General features: G+C 44.0%; 1 long non-coding RNA gene across 1 annotated transcript in view; it reads right to left on the bottom strand.

Moving 5' to 3' along the window:
* Positions 1 to 10,575: 10,575 nt before the first annotated feature.
* Positions 10,576 to 20,430, bottom strand: part of LOC133242922 (uncharacterized) — a 46,551-nt gene continuing 36,696 nt past the window's right edge. Inside the window, exon 2 of the long non-coding RNA XR_009734921.1 lies at positions 10,576 to 10,822. This is a non-coding gene — a long non-coding RNA (uncharacterized LOC133242922). The remainder of the gene's footprint in view (positions 10,823 to 20,430) is intronic.

Below are 20,430 nucleotides of genomic sequence, written 5' to 3'. Positions count from 1 at the left end.
ATATGAAGATACCACCCTTATGGCAGAAAGGGAAGAAGAACTAAAGAGCCTCTTGATGAAAGTGAAAGAGGAGAGGAAAAAAGTTGGCTTAAAGCTCAACATTCAGAAATCTAAGATCATGGCATCTTGTCCCATCACTTCACTGCAAATAGATGGGGAAACAGTGGAAACAGTGACAGACTTTTTTTAGGGAGGGCTCCAAAATCACTGCAAATGGTGATTGCAGCCATAAAATTAAAAGACAGTTGCTCCTTGAAAGAAAAGTTACGACCAACCTAGACAGCATATTAAAAAGCAGAGACATTACTTTGTCAACAAAGGTCCATCTAGTCAAAGCTATGGTTTTTCCAGTAGTCACATATGGATGTGAGAGTTGGACCATAAAGAAAGCTGAGCGCCGAAGAATTGATGCTTTTGAACTGTGGTGTTGGAGAAGACTCTGGAGAGTCCCTTGGGCTACAAGGAGATGCAACCAGTCCATGTTAAGGGAAGTCAGTCCTGAATACTCATTGGGAGGACTGATGCTGAAGCTGAAGCTCCAATATTTTGGCCACCTGATGCAAAGAACCGACATTAGAAAAGACCCTGGTGCTGGAAAACACTGAAGGCAGGAGGAGAACGGGACGACAGAGGATATGATTGGTGACATCACCAACTCGATGGACATGAGTTTGAGTGAACTCCAGGAGATGGTGACAAACAGGAGAGCTTGGTGTGCTACAGTCCATGGGGTCACAAAGAATCAGATACGTTGAGAGACTGAACTGATTGTCTGAGCAGCAGAAGGCAGGCTTTTGCCACAGGCTGGGTTTAAGGCAGTAGGACAGGTGAGCACAGACCCTGACAGAGAGCCCTGGGGACCCCAGGCAGGACAGGGAGCAGCACCACTGAGCCACAGACCAGACCTTCCTGCCCTTCCCAGAGCAGGGTCCTGGCTTGTGCACATGTGCAACCCATGCCTTCTGCACAAATCCCCAGCTGGAGACTAGCACAAGCCATTCTCCTGGCTTCCTTCTTTCCATGGAATGACAGCTTCTACTTTTCAACCCGGTAAACAAGAGTCTCATGAAGACATCTATCTCACGCAAAGCCTGTCTCATGTCAATGTCTCAATGCGTTATCTTTCACAGGAACGCCATGGCAAATCCACCCACGGACAGAATGGATGGGCACAGAGAGCAAGCAGACGGCCACAGAGAAAGAAATTAAGAGAACAAAACAGGTCACTGAGAACATGACGGCGAGGCATTGGAAATGATGTTCGAGCTAGAGCTAGAAATACTGACGTGAGGAAGTGAGCCTGGAAAGAGAATCATGTTGTATCAGAGACCTGTCTGTGTGTCTGTGAGGAAAGGGATAGTGCAGTTGCTCAGTCATGTCCGACTCTTTGTGAGTCTGTAGCCCACCAGGCCGGAGAAGGCAATGGCATCCCACTCCAGTACTCTTGCCTGGAAAATCCCATGGACGGAGGAGCCTGGTGGGCTGCAGTCCATGGGGCCGCTAAGAGTCGGACACGACTGAGCGACTTTACTTTCACTTTTCACTTTCATGCATTGGAGAAGGAAATAGCAACCCACTCCAGTGTTCTTGCCTGGAGAATCCCAGGGATGGGGCAGCCTGGTGGGCTGCCCCGTCTATGGGGTCACACAGAGTTGGACACAACTGAGGTGACTTAGCAGCAGCAGCAGCCCACCAGGCTCCTCTGTCCACGGGATTCTGCAGGCAAGAATACTGGAGTGGGTTGCCATTTCCTTCTGCAGGGGAATCTTCCCGACCCAGGGATCGAACCCTGGTCTCCTGCATTGCAGGCAGACGCTTTACCTCTGAGCCACCAGACAGAAAGGAAGTAAACAGAAATGTGAGTGTGATAGGAATGGAAAGACAGTAAACGGAGCCGTCAGTGTGAAAGACAGCCCTGCAGTCTCTTCGCAGGCCGTGGTATCTACACATTTTCTACATTGTTCTTGTCATTTTCGTGGCCACAAAGCCTTGCTTTCTAGAACAAGTTACCTCCCCTCTACTGCAATTCCCTGAGTGCAGACCTCTTTTTTTTTCCCCTTGCTGGAAAACTCTCTTTTGGCAAGTTCCTTGCTTTATTCCTGTGACACCACTGCCAGCAGCAGCTGCCTACAGCTCTCGCAAATCCCTGGATAAAAATCATTTACTATGCTCAGCCTGGCCGCACTCTTGGTAACCACTCTCATTGGCTCACTTTCCTGTTTTCCCAAAGTGCCCTCTGGTGTGTAGGGAAGTGTTTGATGCCAGCGACGAGGATGCTGCTTGTCATTCTGGGTGAACGACTTCAGGTGGCAAATGATGGAGATGACAAACCACCATCGTTTTGGGGTCTCTGCCTGTTGGGGTGAAGAGGAGAAGCTGTGCAGACTTCCCAAGTGGCTCAGTGGTAAAGAACCAGCCTGCCAATGCAAGAGACAAGGATTCGATCCCCGGGTAGGGAAGATCCCCTGGAGGAGGGCATGGTAACCCACTGCAGTCTTCTTGCCTGGAGAATCACACAGACAGAGGAGCCTCACAGACTACAGTCCATGGGGTCCCAAAGAATCAGGCATGACCAACTGACTGTGGACAGAGTTGGGGAGATGGTGGCAGGCCTAAGAGAAACCCCTGTCTTCTTGTAACCACTGGAGAAAGCCAAGCCACTTGAACAATAAAGATGATGCTTTCATTTATCTGTATTAATTTTGATCATAGTCTTACAGGTACAAGTACTGCAACACTTATTTTAAAGACAAGGAAATTGAGCCCGAAAAAAACGTTTGGCTTTCTCCAGAATATGTAGTTGTGTGCATTTTTATTTGTAACTGAAGTCAGAAGAGGTGTGTTATTTCCTACAGATGGCTGAGTTTGCCAGTTGAAAATGGTGACCCATTTTTTTTTTTTTATGATTCTCAGCACTTGGATTTAACAACACTTGTGGCTTAGACAGTTAAAGAAACTGCCTGCCAATGCAGGAGATGCAGGTTTGATCCCTGGGTCGGGAAGATCCCCTGCAGAAGGAAATGTCAACCCACTCCAGTATTCTTGCCTGGAGAATCCCATGGAGAGACGAGCCTGGTAGGCTATAGTCCATGGGGCCACCAAGAGTCAGACATGAATGAACAACTAATACTTATAATTGATAAACCAGTTTCAAGAGCTTTTAGAAAATACAGCCATTCAGTAGCCAGAAAACGCCATTGTCTCTCACGTCCCTGGCAACGTATCATAAGAAAAACCTCCATTTCTCAAGTCTTTGCTGGCTATTTCTAGCGGAATGGCTGTTTCTGGGGCAATGTCTATCTTTTACAAAATTATCTCTAATATCTTTCCGCTACCATTTTAGAAAGTATGCAAAGTCACTTCAGTCGTGTCCGACTCTGTGCAACCCCATAGACAGCAGCCCACCAGGCTCCCCCATCCCTGGGATTCTCCAGGCAAGAACACTGGAGTGGATTTCCATTTCCTTCTCCAATGCATGAAAGTGAAAAGTGAAAGTGAAAGTGAAGTCGCTCAGTCGTGTCCGACCCTCAGCGACCCCATGGACTGCAGCCTTCCAGGCTCCTCCATCCATGGGATTTTCCAGGCAAGAGTACTGGAGTGGGGTGCCATTGCCTTCTCCGTGAGAAATTATAAACACTTACTATTGATCTCCTTATTGAAAAATAACGTATGTGGCTTCAGAAGCCTGACTACCTCAGAGAAAAGCACAGACAGAGTTTAAGATGCAGAAAACCAAAGGTGGCTGGCTGATTAGATTTTTAGTCTATTTAAGAAAAATAAATATATTCATTCACATAGCTTTTCAAAGTGTTTTGTCCTACGTGGTCTCGAATCCATGCCGAAATGTGGGGTTAATTGTAAGACTCACTGGGGAAGGAATAAACAGAATGGGGTGTGTGGTGGAGTGGTTCACAAACAACCATTTCAATCAGAAATAACCTGATGAGTGAGGAGAGTAAGCGTGCAGAAGGCAGCCTCAGAGAGGCCTGAGTGAGTCCATTCAGTGGCAAGTTTTCAACATCAGGACTCCCCAGAGGGAATTGATTGCATCAGACACTGTGAAAAGAGCTTAAATACTAGCCCTATTTTTTTTTCCCTTTAGTAGTCATACCAAGGAAAGAGTCAGTGAGTTTCAGACACCCTTCTTGATTAAGAGTAAAAATTTTTAAAAAGTACCGAATTATGAAAAAACATCTCCGTTACTGAAGCCAGCCAAGGGAGAACAGAGTGTATGTACACATCTCAAGTCTTCTACGCACATTAGTTGAAAATCTCTCTGCACACCAAGTGTCACCCATTTTCATGAGGACAGAAATGAGCTGAAAATCAGGTGACATGGCAAACAGCCTCTGGAAAACGGTACATTCTACCCTCGTAATGCTGGCTGCTGCTAAAAGGGAAGAGAAAACCCCAGCGGGCAGGAAAGAAAGAGATGGGGGTGGGGGTGGAAAATGAAGAGAAAATAAATCTCATAGAGATTTTGGTTTACCTTTGTTTCACGACAGACTAGAGTTGATTTAATTCAAAGCCAGTCCTTTGATCGAAGATGTAGATGTCTTCATCAAGGGGTTTTGAGAAGTCAATAAACCTCTGGCTGACGGATGATGTATTGAAGAAAGCTGCACAGATCATGCCTGTGTGGGCGAATGAATGATGTCAATGTGAACACAGACATGTCATCACCATCGATGCTAAAAAACCAAGCATGACCTACATCTGAGGAGCATCTTCCAAAGACCTCCCGATAATTACCACTCCCCAGGCCAAAAACAACTGCTCCCTACATTTGAATACCATAGATTCCCTTTGCCTGTTTCTAAACTCTGCATAAATGGAATCGTACAACATTTATTTCCATGGATACTCTGCCTGTTCAGTCGCTTAGTGGTGTCCGACTCTTTGTGACCCCATGAACTGTCGCCCACAAAGCTCCTCTGCCCATGGAATTTTTCAGGCAAGAATACTGGAGTAGGTTTCCATTTCCATCTCCAGAGGATATTCCCCACCCAGGGATCAAATCCACGCCTCCTGCAGCCATGAAATTAAAACACACTTGCTCCTTGAAGAAAAGCTATGATAAACCTACACAGCATATTAAAAAGCAGAGACATTACATTGCCAATAAAGGTGCATATAGTTAAAGCTATGGTTTTTTCAGTAGTCATGTATCAATTTGAGAGTTAGACCATAAAGAAAACTGAGCACTGAAGAATTGATGCTTTTGAACTGTGGTGCTGGAGAAGACTCTTGAGAGTCCCTTGAACTGCAAAGAGATCCAACCAGTCAATCCTAAAGGAAATCAGTCCTGAATATTCACTGGAAGGACTGATGCTGAAGCTGAAACTCCAATACTTTGGCCACTGATTCGAAGAACTGACTCACTGGAAAAAACCCCGATGCTGGGGAAGATTGAAGGCGGAAGAAGGAGGCTGACAGAGGATGAGATGGTTGGATGGCACCACTGACTCAATGGACATGAGTTTGAGTAGACTCTGGGAATTGGTGATGGACAGGGAGGCCTGGCGTGCCGCAGTCCATGGGGTCACAAAGGGTCAGACATGATTGAGCAACTGAAGTGACTGATGCTTTACCTGCCACGCCATCAGGGAAGCCCATTTATTACCCCATCTAGCTTATTTCATGTAATATTATAAGATCTGTTAATGTTGTTGCATGGAGTGGCTCATTCATCGTGCAGTTCCATGCAATATTCTCTTACATGAATATATGTCAATGTATTCATTCATTCTCCTGGAGGAAGGTATGGCAACCCACTCCAGGATTCTTGCCTGGAGAATCCCATGGACAGAGGAGCCTGGCAGGCTACAGTCCATGGGATCACAAAGAGTCGGACACGACTGAACGACTAAGCATGGTTCAGAACATTCATTCATTCGACTGTTGACACTATTTGGCTTCTTTCTTCGTGTTGGCTTTAATGAACAGTGATACTATGAACATTCTGGAATCAATCTTTTAAAGTGGTTAAGTATACATTGATGTCAAGAACGGGGTCACGTATATATCTACCTACAGTCAGTTTTCACAGATAAGACCAGTTTCCCCAAAGCTTGCACTGATTCAGAACTCCTCCTATAAGTGTTTCCAGTGAGTTCTAGTTGCTCTGTATCTTCGCCGGCACTTCCTGACGTCAGCCTGTCTATGCTAGCCGTTGTGGTGCCTAGGTGTATGTCTCTCATTATAGCTTTAAGGTAAGTTTTCCTGATGTTGACTGAGCCTGAGTATCATTTTCATGGGTGCATTAGGCATTTGGATGTCCAAAGTGTGAGTTGCTAGTTCAAACCTCTTGTCCACTTTTCAACTGCCTTGTTAGTCCTTATTTATTGATTTTTTAAGGAATATTTTCTATATTGAGGATACAACACATTTATGACTTCAAAATGCTGTAAATATCATCTCCTAGTCCGTGGCTTGCCTTTTTACTCTCTTGATGGTGTCTTTTGTGATCAGAACACCTTACTGGTTTACCAGTCTTTTCCTTTATCAGCAGAGTTTTGCATCCCATTAAGACAGCTTTGAAAATTCTGACACTCCTGATGGTTTTCTGATGTATTTGATCTCTTTGCTTGTCTCTGTTGTCAACAGGATTGATTGTCTGAAGACAGCTAGGCAGATGTTGCTGCAAGTATAACTTCAATCACATAGTATTTTGATTAAACTACAATGACCCTCAACTCTTTTATTTTAAATTAAATCAGTCTTGCTTTTGCTTCGCATTTAAACTAAACAAATTTAATTCCTTTTTCTCAAGGCTCTGCCCTATAATAAAATTAAAATCTACTTTACAAGTGGAACCAATATCTATCCTTGTTAATTTAGTACAATTGACTTGTGAAATTCACCTCATTTTAAAATTTTATTAGGAATAAAATACTACTTCAAAGGAACAAAGATTTTACTATGTACCTATTAAGGTAGGGAAAAAAAGAAGGCATCAAAAAGAGAAGTTGGAGAAAAGGAGAGATAATTTTAGGTTACTTCTAAAATGGGCAGATTGTGAAATCCTGCAACACAGTGCTATGTGGGAAGGACGGAATCATTCATCCTATAAGAGCCTGAATAATATGAATAAGAGCTATTACAGTAGTGAACACAGCTGCAACCCAATAAACTCTGTAGTTTGTTATCGCTGGCAGGCAATTCATGAATTGCTTTCCAATTCCTTGATTACTGCTTAGTAACTCTGCCTCCAAAGGTGAACAAGCCTCCCATAAAGAGTTTGACAGCAGCCCACTTTGTTCACACAAATGAAGAAAGACTTTGTGAAGAACGGCATTACAAATGTTAAATTAGTTGAATTTATTTTAAGCTGAGGATATGTCTTCTTCATAGGTTTATATCCGGCAAATGTAAAACGAATCATGATTCTACATTCTACATATTCAATTTGGGCATCTCTTGCACAACGTTCTTTTCAGAGCCTGATAATTTCCATAGGTTTTTGTTGCAATGCAATATGGCTTTTTAATGAAGACAAGACGAAGAGAAGCATTATATTCTTTATGTAATAAAAAGGGATAAAACAGGGCAAAGAAAACGTTAATTATTAATTCAAGATTACCGCTGCTTTTCAACATCAGTCCTGGGTTCCATCCATGAAAGCATTAAGTCTTCCGAAATGTGTTTTTTTTAAATTGGGCAGCAAAACAATCTTCAGTTCAGTTCAGTCGCTCAGTCGTCTCCGACTCTTTGTGACCCCATGAACAATCTTAGGTTTTTGAAAATAGTTTTCCCATCAGAAAGAAACTGACCGACTTTCTGCTCTGACTAATAATAAAAGTCTCTATTAAGGCTTGAGAACTGATGTGTGGTGACTCAGAAAACGATAAATGAGGAAGTGGGATAAGAGATTTTTCTTCCTTTATGTATATTCAGACCTACCCTCTAAGTGACAGTTTAACAAGGTTGGTTACTGTTATGTTTATCTGCTCTGTGCTCAGCCGCTCACTTGTACCCAACTCTTTGGAACCCCACAGACTGTAGCCCGCCAGGCTCCTCTGTCCATGGGGCTCTCCAGGCAAGAACACTGGAGTGAGTTGCCATTTCCTCCTCAGAGGGATCTTCCAGACTCAGGGATCGAACCCACAACCCCTGTGGCTCCTGAATTGGCAGGCGGATTCTTTACCACTGAGCCACCTGGAATCCTATTGTGTTTATAGATGTGCTGAACACATAGGACTGATACATGCCTCCCACGTAAGGCTGCGTTTGCACCTGCAAGCCAGACTCTTTAGAATATGACCAAAAGGTTGACAGAGAAGTGCTGGAGTGTGTCTTATCTGTCACACCCTACTCTGGAGAAATTCCTCTGGTATATGTATAGCTTTCAAAGAATCATACACATTTAAATCTCAAGGGCTTTTTGTGCATCAACCCGATTTAAAATCTGTTTCAAGGCTGCTGGCCGACAGAGGTGATTTTTCAGGCAGTTGGCTGGAATTTCCCACTTTTATCTGACGGAGAGAATAAAAAACACTTGGAATACGGGATATCCTGTTCCAGTGTGTTCTCAATGGATCCCTCAGTTACAAGGTTTTCTCTGTGGAAATCCTGGCTTTTCCAGGTTCTTTTCACTTTGGGAATTTATATAACCCACTGGATTGGAAATAGAGAAAGAAACATATGTGTTTCGGGAAGGAAGCAGTCAGGAAGTAAAGCCATTGTTTAAAAAATGGAGAGCTGGGTGTTATAAATATGAGCTTTAGCAGTATCAAGTAGAAGTGACAGATTTTCCACTTCCAGTTTTGTTGTTGTTTCCTGGCCTTATCAAATATTTCAATGCAATATTCTGTTACAATTACAAAAAAAAATATGATTCTTCTGATTTTATCTGTTTTCCCTGCCATTTAAAAACAGAAGATCCATTTTTAGTTTATGGCTGTGAAGAGGGAGATGGTGGTTCAGATCTGGCCCACTGGGCTTAGGTTATAGATTTTGACCTACAGGGTTTGTTAAAAATTTATTTTTTTGATTTATGTTTTTTTTAATCTTTTGGCCGCACTGCCCAGCATGTGGCATCCTAGCTCCCTGACCAGATACTGATGCCACACTCCCTGCATTGGCAGTGAGGTCTTCGGGTTGTTAAAAGGCCAATGCTGCGCCTCCACCCCAGGGTTCCCCATTCCGTGGGACAAGGCGGTGTTCTGAGAAGTGCCCTTCTAACAAGCTCCGTGGTGGGTTCCACCCCCATCCGAATGGTGGAGGAAGATTAACAATCAAAACCAAGTAGCTTGTGAGCCATCTCTTGCTCAAAGGAGTGGTGTTTCTGCTGCAATTCCCCGTGTGCTGGTATCACATACAAATGCTCTCCTTTAACCGAGTCAGTTGCCAACATTTGCAAATTGGGACATTTACGGAAAAAATGTGACTATGCCGAAAAATGCAGAAAACGGATGACGTGGGCCATCATTTTCCACGTGGTGAGCCCTGATGTCAAGTCAAGATGGCCCCGTGAATCGACCTGTAGAGTGTCTCCATGGTCTTCACCTCGTCTGTCACTCACGTCCTTAACTCCTCTGGCCCTGTGACCATTTGTCCTTCCAGTTCCTAGAAGACAGAGGATGAGATGGGTGGACGGCATCACCGACTTCATGGGCCTGAGTGAGCAAGCTCCAGGAGTTGGTGATGGACAGGGAGGCCTGGCGTGCTGCCGTCCATGGGGTCGCAAAGGGTCAGACGCGATTGAGCAACTGAACTGGCTGACTAACTGCTTTACCTGCTGAGTGGATGACTCTAACTTATAGCAGAGAAATTAAATTTAAATGACACCGAATTTGTGTTGCCCACTTAGCCATACACCCCCTATGTATAGTATATTACACACACACACAAAATGTACATATATATATAACATGTGTATATTTTATATGTATGTGCATATATATATTTTCAGTCGTGTCCAACTCTTTGCAACCCCATAGACTGTAGCCTACCAGGCTCCTCTGTCCATGGGATTTTCCAGGCAATAGTACTGGAGTGGATTGCCATTTCCTTCTCCAGGGGATCTTCCCAACTCAGGGCTCGAACCCGGGTCTCCCGCATTGTAGACAGATGCTTTACTGTCTGAGCCACCAGGGAAGTTCGTATATGTATACATATAGCTAATGCATATGCAGTGCTACGTATGAAGATATATGAAGGTGGTGCCAGGAATTTGTACCTTGACCAGGAGGGTGTATATGGCTGTCTCCATTTTTGAGGTACACAAGGGGATTACAAAGGTAAACAAATCACCTAAGATCACCCAGGCAATGAGGAAGAAAGAGAACTGCATACCAAATCTGCCTGCCCCTAAGTTGTATGGCCTCTTCTCTACATACTAAACCTCTCTCTCTTCAAGCACAGAGGGGGAAAAAAGAAAAATTTCCAACAGCAACTGCTCCATACAAATATGAGGTTGGCCTTTCACCTCTTAAGCATATTCACGCGAAAAACAGAGCAGTAGATTATTTACCAGAAATAAGTATCACGTTTTATAAATTCCATATCATGACAGCCTCACGGTTTTTTAAAATGCAGCGAGCACGCGTCTAGAAAAACGCCGTGCTTTGCAAATCTACTGTAATATATTTTATTCCCTGACACGTAATTGCATACCAATCAATTTCTGATTCTCTGTTCTTCAACAGGCAATATATGTTTGAAGCATCTCTGATTTGGTGCTGCAGAGAACAGGTTGTGTGTTGAATAGGAGAATCAGGACTGTGTGGAGACTCTGCCACGCTATTTTGAATTGCTCCGGGAGACAGGTTCAAAGGTGAGATGTCAGAATCATTTCAGAGATTCATTCGTTTCAGCAGAACTAGCAAAAAAAAAAAAAAACAAGTTACAGAAACTCATGAAAAAATAGAACTATAAACCTACAGAAAAATCATGATCAGTGATGGTTTTAATCCCTATGATATTATGAAACTGTATGATATATGCTGCTGATATATGCTGCTCTGTAATACACATATAAATTACAAAGCACTTTATGTTAGCTACACTTTATGTGTGGGGCAGGGTATGTATACATATATATAAATTCATGTATAACAGTTACATATTTTGTTGTTGTTCAGTCACTAAGGTTTTCCCTACTCTTTTGTGACCCTATGGACTGTAGCCCACCAGGCTCCTCTGTCCATGGGATTCTCCAGGCCAGAATACTGGAGTGGGTTGCCATTTCCTCCTCCAGGGGATCTTTCTGACCCAGGGATCAAATCCACGTCCCCTGCATTGGCAGGTAGATTCTTTTTCTGCTGAGCCATCTGGGAAGCCCTATTCTCATATATATGTATAAGTAAAACAAAGAGCGTATTTTAGATATACTTATTTATAACATATGAATTAAGCAATGGTGATGTATATATCAATGCATATGTAATGCATTATATACATATAATGTATATGTAATATACACAGGTATAATGTATATCACCATTGTTTTAATCCATATAATGTTTCAAAAGTACATCAAAAATATTCTCTTTAATAAAAACAAAAAATTATCTTTGTAATGTATATATGTAGCATATATGTACAGAGTATATATGCCATAAGCATTGCATATTTTTCATATGTATTCGGTTGGCCAAAAGGTTTGTGTTTTTCTACTAACAGTCCATGGGGTCACAAAGAGTCGGACATGACTGAGCGACTAACATGCCACGTTTCATTCCATTTCGTTGCCTTCAAGGAGACAGCATACTTAGACCCCATAGTGGGGGCTCAGTTTCTTTCTGGACTTGATAGATCAAAAGGCACAGGGATTTTTTCCCCCCAGGAATCCTGGCATCTTGTACTGTTCACAAGACTCCGGACTGTCATGTTGGTCTGTGAAAGGACAGGCAAATGCCTTGAGGATGTTTGGAAGGAGGGGCATGTGGTTGATAGTGCTAACACTTGGAATGAAGGGAATAGCCATATTTCAGAGTCCACATGCAAAGAATATCATATGGTAGCTTTGTCTCTTTCTGACTTCCTTGACTTCAGTTCAGTCGCTCAGTCGTGTCCGACTCTTTGCGACCCCATGAATCACAGCACACCAGGCCTCCCTGTCCATCACCAACTCCCAGAGTCTACCCAAACCCATGTCCTTTGAGTTGATGATGCCATCCAGCCATTTCTTCCTCTGTCGTCACCTTCTCCTGCCCTCAATCTTTCCCAGCATCAGGGTCTTTTCCAGTGAGTCAGCTCTTCACATCAGGTGGCCTAAGTATTGGAGTTTCAGCTTCAGCATCAGTCCTTCCAATGAACACCCAGGACTGGCCTACTTTAGGATGGACTGGTTGAATGTCCTTCCAGTCCAAGGGACTCTCAAGAGTCTTCTCCAACATCACAGTTCAAAATCATCAGTTCTTCTGCACTCAGCTTTCTTCACAGTCCAACACTGACATCCATACATGACCACTGGAAAAACCATAGCCTTGACTAGATGGACCTTTGTTGGCAAAGTAATGTCTCTGTTTTTTAATATGCTGTCTAAGTTGGTCATAACTTTCCTTCTAAGGAGTAAGCGTCTTTTAATTTCATAGCTGCAATCACCATCTGCAGTGATTTTGGAGCCAAAAAAAAAATAAAGTCTGACACTGTTTCCCCATCTATTTCCCATGAAGTGATGGGACCGGATGCCATGATCTTAGTTTTCTGAATGTTGAGCTTTAAGCCAACTTTTTCACTCTCCTCTTTCACTTCCATCAAGAGGCTCTTTAGTTCTTCACTTTCTGCCATAAGGGTGGTGTCATCTGCATATCTGAGGTCCTTGACTTAGGCTGATGATTTGATTCAATATTAAAAAAAAAAAAAGAAACAGGATCTACTGTATAGCACAGGGCACTCAACACTTTGTCATGACCTATATGGGAAAGCAATCTTAAAAAAGAGTGAATGTATGTATGTGTATAAACTGATTCACTTGGCCACACCCCTGAAACCAACACAGCACTATAAATCAACTGCACTCCCACCCAAAACAAAAATTTTAAGAAAGGAATGACGGGAAGACAGTGGAGACGTCACACATTTCCTTTCTCTAGCCTGCTTCAGTTAAGAACACCCTGCAAAGAGCTTCTGTGGTTTAATGCAATTTCTCTTTCATCTAATCTTGAAGGCATTTCTGGCGCGTGTATGTGTGGAAAGTATAAATTCTCTCTTTCGCTTTCAAGGCAGTAGATGTGCTTACGGTGCCCAGATAAATAACTGTAAATGGATTCTTCATCGGGAGAAAATTGTCAAAGTGATGGCCCAGAATTCTGAACAAAGATTCTGAACGCTCAAATAGGCCGTCATCAAATTCACCATGTCTAAGTGATGTATAATTAGGCTATATTTTCCCAGGACAAAAGCAATGGGTTCTGAAAAGGAAATTTTAAACTTTTGCTTTAAACACATAAACACTGAAAATGACTATGTTTTCATTTAAACCTTGGTGAGGTTTTACTGACAGACATTTTTGTGCCCTATAAGCCCAAAGACCTTCAGGGAAAATGCTATTTTTTTTTTTTCTCTGCATGCTTTTAACCATTCTTGACAATTTTCACTTTGCTTGCAAATCTACCCTCAAGAATTCCACCAGCTCACTCCATCTAAGTGTTGACAGTTTGGATAAGTCTTATGAGAAAGTGAGCAAAAGTCTCAATTCAGCATACAAATCATCACCTTGCTTACTTGACCCTGAGATGCAAAGAACAAAGCCCATGGTTCAACTGAATTTGTTGCTTCTGTTCAGTCGCTCAGTTGTGTCTGACTCTTTGTGACCCCATGGACTTCAAGGTTTCCCTGTCCTTCACCATCTTCCGGAGTTTGCTCAAACTCATGTCCATTAAGTCGGTGATGCCATCCAACCATCTCATCCTCTGTTGCTGCCTTCTCCTCCTGCCCTCAATCTTTCCCAGCATCAGAGTCTTTTCCAATGAGTCAGTTCTTTGCATCAGGTGGCCAAAGGATTGGAGTTTCAGCTTCAGCATCAGTCCTTCCAATGAATATTCAGGATTGATTTCCTTCAAGACTGACTGGTTTGATATCCTTGTTGTTCAAGGAACTCTCAAGAGTCCTGAATTGATCACATTTAAATGGCTCAGATAGTAAAGAATCTTCCTGCAATGTGGGAAACCCTGGTTCAATTGCTGGGTAGGGAAGGTCCCCTGGAGAAGGGACTGGCAACCCACTCCAGTAATCTTGCATGGAGAATGATGGCAAGCAAGTTCATAGGCTTCATAAGATTCCCAAGGGCTCCCATCTGGGCTTCCCTGGTGGCTCAGCTGGTAAAGAATCTGCCTGCAATGCGGGAGACCTGGGTTTGATCACTGGGTTGGGAAGATCCCCTGGGGAAGGGAATGCCAACCCACTCTAGTATTCTTGTCTGGAGAAGCCCATGGACAGAGGAGCCTGGTGAGCTGCAGTCCATGGGGTTGCAAAGAGTTGGACACGACTGAGTGACTAATACACATACGCACACCCCGAAAAAGGCTGAGTGCCTGGGTGCCGGGGACCAGCCCCGGCTGAACCAGGGTATTCGAAGGAGAGACGGCGTAGGCGAAGATCAGGAAACAATTGCTTAATTAAATGTTAATTAAGGATATAAAGAGTAATAGAATGAGGATAGCTCAGTAAAGTTCAGTGGAGAAAAGAGGCTGAAATAAGGATAGCTCAGTGAGGAAATTCAGTGGAGAAAAGAGGCTGAATAATTCAGCCAGAAGGTAAGAGAAAGAACGACATGGTGAGACCAAGTTTCGGTGAACAAGGCCCGCACTTTATTTTTCAAAGTAGTTTTTATACCTTAAGTTATGCACAGAGGATAATGGGGGAAGGGGTAGAGTCTTGCAGCAAACCAGGCTTTCTTCCTGCAAACTTATCATATGCAAAAGCTTAGGTGATTTGCATCATCTTCTGGCCTGGAGGCCTGTTAACATTTTAAGACCTTTTCTTCAGAAAACTTATTTTTCTCTAAAGGTGATTGGTCAGGAGCCACCCTCCAAAAGCATTAGATAAAGTTGCATTCCTACAGAGCAAAGGTGTGGTGGGCTACAACAAGAAAAAGAATTAACTCAAGGGTCCCAGGTTACAAACATTAAAGCTACTATTTACACCAATTATATTAACCAATACACTGCCAGGGACACAGCAGGTAAGGGATATGGAGACTTAGCAGCAAACATTGGCCCAACAAGTGAAAATCCCTTCACCAATACAATTTCTAATCAATCTTTTAACTACTCAAAAGAATCTGTGTTTAGACAGTTAGAACATCTCCTGCTTCTCACAGTTGGGAGGCTCTGAACAATCACATGTTGCCGGAAAAACCTATTCAGGCAGGCTAGAGGATTTCCAAAGGAGTTTGTAGGTTAAACACAGTCACACCCAGGAATTATTAACTGGAGCTGTAAGCTAACTTTTTTTCAGAGAGGTAGTGGGGGACAGCCCCCCGTAAAGCAGAAAGTAGGCAGACTCTGGTTTTGGGGGTATATGCTCGAGAATTTCCAGGGGGACTCCTGAGGCTCGATCCCGCCTTTGCGTATGCCGAGCCTCCTTCCTCATGACCTTTGTCACGGGCGGAGTTCCTCACGCTGGCTACCGGCAGTGATAGAATTCCAGTTGAGCTATTCCAGATCCTGAAAAGTGCTGCACTCAATATGCAATATGCACTCAATATGCAATATGCCGGCTCCCGGCACCTGGGGAAGTGATAACGCGTTTAAACACTTTCTGTGTCCTCTCAACACCCAGGAAATATCCTCACGGTCAGCACCATGTGCAGGCAAGGGAGGAATTCATTCCGTGGAGACAGTGTGTTCTGGGCTTCTCAAACTCTCCTGTGCCTTGAGTCCCTGGAGATGTCACTGCAAGGAGCATTTGGATTCAGCAGCTTTCGGGCAGAACCTGAGAGCATCTCCAGTGCTCTCTCTCCAGGGATGCTAGAAGCTTGTCCATGTTTGGACCATACTTTCTGTGGCAAGACTCTCCTGAATAGACTTCAACTGTGGAGTGTGGTATTCATTCATGCTCCTGCTGAGCTGCTGAGTCTTGTCTGACACTTTTCCACCTGGACAGTAGCCCACCAGGCTCCTCTGTCCATGGGATTCTTCACTGGAGTGGGTTGCCATGCCCTTCTCCAGGAGATCTTTCTGACTCTGGGATCGAAGCCGAGCCTCTCACATTGCAGTCGGATTCTTTACCAACTGAGCCACCAGGGAAACCCCTGTGGAGTGTGGCGGGATGTCTGAACAGACACGTTCAAACGCGAAGATGCCTGAGGGCTTTCCACTTAACCCAGCATCAAGTGTCAATAATATGAGTCAATGTGGTTTTGAACCATGGGAAAACGGTTTCACACCCAATGCTCTTTTCAAGCTCAAACTGTCTTTGTGAAATCAGTAAAGACGAACATTATTTCCACCTCTTCTTTTCTTTTTTTTTTAAAACATTTATTTATGTGGCTTGTGCCAGATCTTACTTGTGGCCTGCAGAATGTTTGATCTCTGTGGTGAGGTCTTTAGTTACAGCATGGAAACTCTTAGTTGTGGCATGTGGGATCCAGTTTCCTGACCAAGGATGCAATGCAGGCCCTCTGCGCTGGGAGCATTCAAGGAACAGGAGATTATAAGGCAGTGGCCCACCAGGGAAGACCCTACTTAGTAAAAAAAAAATAATTCACTCAAAACCAACAAGAGGGTTTTAGCCAGAAATTTCCCTTAGCGGGGAAAAATAGTTCTTACCACAAAGAGGGATGATGACATTTGTCTCAGGACATGAGCAAGTCATGCTCACCATAAAGGAGCATCAGCACTGTGTCTCACAGAGACAGCAATAATGTGCTATGTATGTTGAGTACAAAGTTGATGTTCCACTCACGTGACCCGGGACACCACTGCTAGGTGGATGGAGAAAGAAGTGGAACATACATCTTATTGCATAAGCGTTGTCCTCTTCTCCAGAGCGCCTAGCATGCCTTTCTTCTGCATCAAATGGGGCAGAGCTATTTTCAACCTCAGGGCCGAGAAGTGGGTCAAGACAGCGGAGTTGGCAAGGCAGAAAAGGTTGGACGAGCCGCTGTGCCCTGGTGACTTGCATGATCTGCTCGCAGGGAGCCGAGCAGGAGCCACAAAGTAAAAGCTGAGCTGAGAAAGTAGGTTTCCAGGAATGGGGGGTTTAAAACACAACGGGCACTCACAGCTTCTTCTTAGAGCTACACGCTATTTCTCAAGGGCATGGCTGAGCGATTCTGTGGTTCCATTGGTCCACACTTTGGTGCAATATATATAATGCGTCATGCACTCCTTCTCCTTCTGAGTATCTCTGTGTTCCTCTCTCTTTGGGAGAAGGGGAAACTGTGGCCCAGGAACAAGTGAAAGATGAGAAGTTGATCTTGATGCGTTCATGTCACTGTGGGCTTCCCAGATAGCTCAGCTGGTAAAGAATCCACCTGCAATGCAGGAGACCCCAGTCTGATTCCTGGGTCAGGGAGATCCACTGAAGAAGGGATAGGCTACCCACTCCAGTATTCTTGGGCTTCCCTGGTGGCTCAGCTGGTAAAGAGTCTGCCTGCAATTCGGGAGACCTGGGTTCAATCCTTGGGTTGGGAAGATGCCCTGGAGAAGGGAAAGGCTACCCACTCCAGGATTCTGGCCGGGAGAATTCCATGGACTGTGCAGTCCATGGGGTTGCAAAGAGTCACGACTGAGCGGTTCTTGTCACCATATCCCTGAAGCCCAAGGAAGCAAACCTTTCTTAATTCTAAAAATTCAAAATAACAGGGAAAAGTGATGTACCAAAGACGCACTGCACAGGAGACAGGAAACAAGATTTACTTTTCAAGTTCTTTTACCTAATCGCTATTGGGTTAAGTTCTCAGTTCTGCAGACACTTGTGATAGAAATAAGTCTCGCTATATCCGGTGAGAGTCAGGATCCAAGCATCCCCATAGTAATTTTGCATCTGTAAGCATATACCTATTTTGTAGGAGCCAAAGCTTTTGAATTCACAAAGCTTTTGAATTGAGATAGATGGATACGTAAATGCACAGACAGACGATAGAGTAAAGTAGGTGAATGGACGGATAGATATATAGATATGATGGATGGACAGACAGATGGATGAGTGGATAGATGGATGGATGGATGGAGGGAGGGATGGATAGAGAGATATATGGATGCATGGGTAGATGGATGAACGGATGGATGGATGAATGGGCAGACAGATCAGACTATATGCACCCCCAAACGTGCTGCTTTGGCATAAGGATAAGTTTGAGATGAAAGAAACAGACCATCAAGCATCAGAAGCTGATAGAAGCCTCTGCCTGACCCCTTTCTGCCTGAGAGCAGGGCATGAACGTGAAAGTGAAGTCGTTCAGTCATGTCCGACTCTTTGCGACCCCATGGACTGTAGCTTACCAGGCTCCTCTGTCCATGGGATTTTCCAGGCAATAGTACTAGAGTGGATTGCCATTTCCTTCTCCAGGGGGTCTTCCCAACCCGGGGATTGAACCCGGGTCTCCCGCATTGTAGACAGACGCTTTACCATCTGAGCCACCAAGGGAGCAGGGCATAAATTTCCCTTTGGGAAGGTGACATAAATTCCCATCTGTAAAGGCATTCTCCTCTCCCATACCAGAAGAGGCAAACAACTCTTAGCTTGCATAACAAGCTTCCTAAAGAGCCCTTCACTAGCACTCACTAGCACTGGCTACTAAGAACCACCACTGCAAGGTCTCTGCCTACAGTTTACCAGCCCTGGGAGGGAGCCTACAGTTCACCAGCCCTGGGAGGGAGCCCACAGTTCACCAGCCCTGGGAAGGAGCCCACAGTTCTCCAGCCCTGGGAGGGAGCCTACAGTTCACCAGCCCTGGGAGGGAGCCCAAGTATCTCTTTCTTTGTCCAGTCCTGCATGCCTGCCTGGGCACTCAGTCGTATCCGACTCTTTGCGACCTTGTACACTGTAGCCCGCCAGGCTCCTCTGTCCGTGGGATTCTCCAGGCAAGAATACTGGAGTGGCTTGCTATATCCTTCTCCAGAGGAATCTTCCTGACCCACTGATTGAATCCACGTCTCTTGTGTCTTGGGTTTGTTTGTTTGTTTGTTTGTTTTTTACCGCTGAGCCACTAATTCATCATCTTCCATTAAGGTCGTATATAAATCATACCCCAGACCCCTGTATAATCGCGTCTTTGGGTTTTCCCTTCTTTCTGTGACACCCTCGTGCACATAAAAACATTAGCATCAGTAAAGAAACCTGCCTATCTCCTGTTAATCCATCTTCTGTCAGTTTAATTCACAAGCCTCTATAAACAGATTGTAAGACAGTGGAGGGGAAACTCGTTTTCCCTCTCACATGATTGGGAAGGGGGCGGGGGGAGGGGGCACAGAAAAAGAGAAACACATTTAGGTGGATGGATGACAGAGAGGAGCAGATGCATACGGACAGATGAATGATAAACAGAAACACGCCAAGTTCTGTTTTCTACAAAGGGTTACGTTAAGGACTAAATAAGGGGATGTATCTCAACATCCGTTATGATCTACTGCATACAATTTACTATGATTTTTCATATTATATATATTTTCAATTCTGAATAAAGATCTCCACTTAGGAAAATTTTTTATTCTTAGGCAAAAATGTTTTGAGTAAGTAATAATTAAACTACTGGGAAGTAAAGGCGTTTTTCTACTGTTTTTAATCTTCAGCTAGAAAGAGTAGTGGAGGAGAAACTCTGAATTCCTGTTAACTGTTATAAATGAAGGCTGTCTTTGGGGCTTTTAACCCCAAAGTCTGCTTCCTACATATTTTGGATTCCAGGGCCTCTCATCTTTAAGAATAGTCTCCGTTCAGTCGACTGAGCATCTCCAAGAATCTGCATTTCAAGCACAAGACCAGGAACTAAGTTTATCTGAAATGATTGACATCTGAAAGAAACTCAACAAGGACACATCTCTGGACCAGCCATTAAAACTATCTGGCCCTCTCGGTATGTACCATGAATTCAGATTCCATGTAGGTGTGTTAATACACATCCTTTGTTTTTCTCTTTTGGACTTAATTCACCCTCTTTGACACCCACATCTCTGTGAGTGACCCAATTTAACTCTTTTTTTTTGTGGCTCAGAAATATTCCATCATATGTATGTACATCCTAAAGGAGATCAGTCCTGACTAGTCATTGGAAGGACTGGTGATGAAACTGGAGCTCTAATCCTTTGGCCACCCGATGCAAACAGCTGACTCATTGGAAAAGACCCTGATGCTGGGAAAGATTGAAGGTGGGAGGAGAAGGGGATGACAGAGGATGAGATGGTTGGATGGCATCACCGACTTGATGGACATGAGTTTGAGCAAGCTCCGGGAGTTGATGATGGACAGGGAGGCCTGGCGTGCTGCAGTCCACGGGGTCACAAAGAGTCGGACACGACTGAGTGACTGAACTGAACTGAA

This window comes from Bos javanicus, chromosome X, assembly GCF_032452875.1.
Source record: "Bos javanicus breed banteng chromosome X, ARS-OSU_banteng_1.0, whole genome shotgun sequence".
Lineage (NCBI taxonomy): Eukaryota > Metazoa > Chordata > Mammalia > Artiodactyla > Bovidae > Bos > Bos javanicus.
This window is presented reverse-complemented; position numbering and strand designations above follow the sequence as displayed.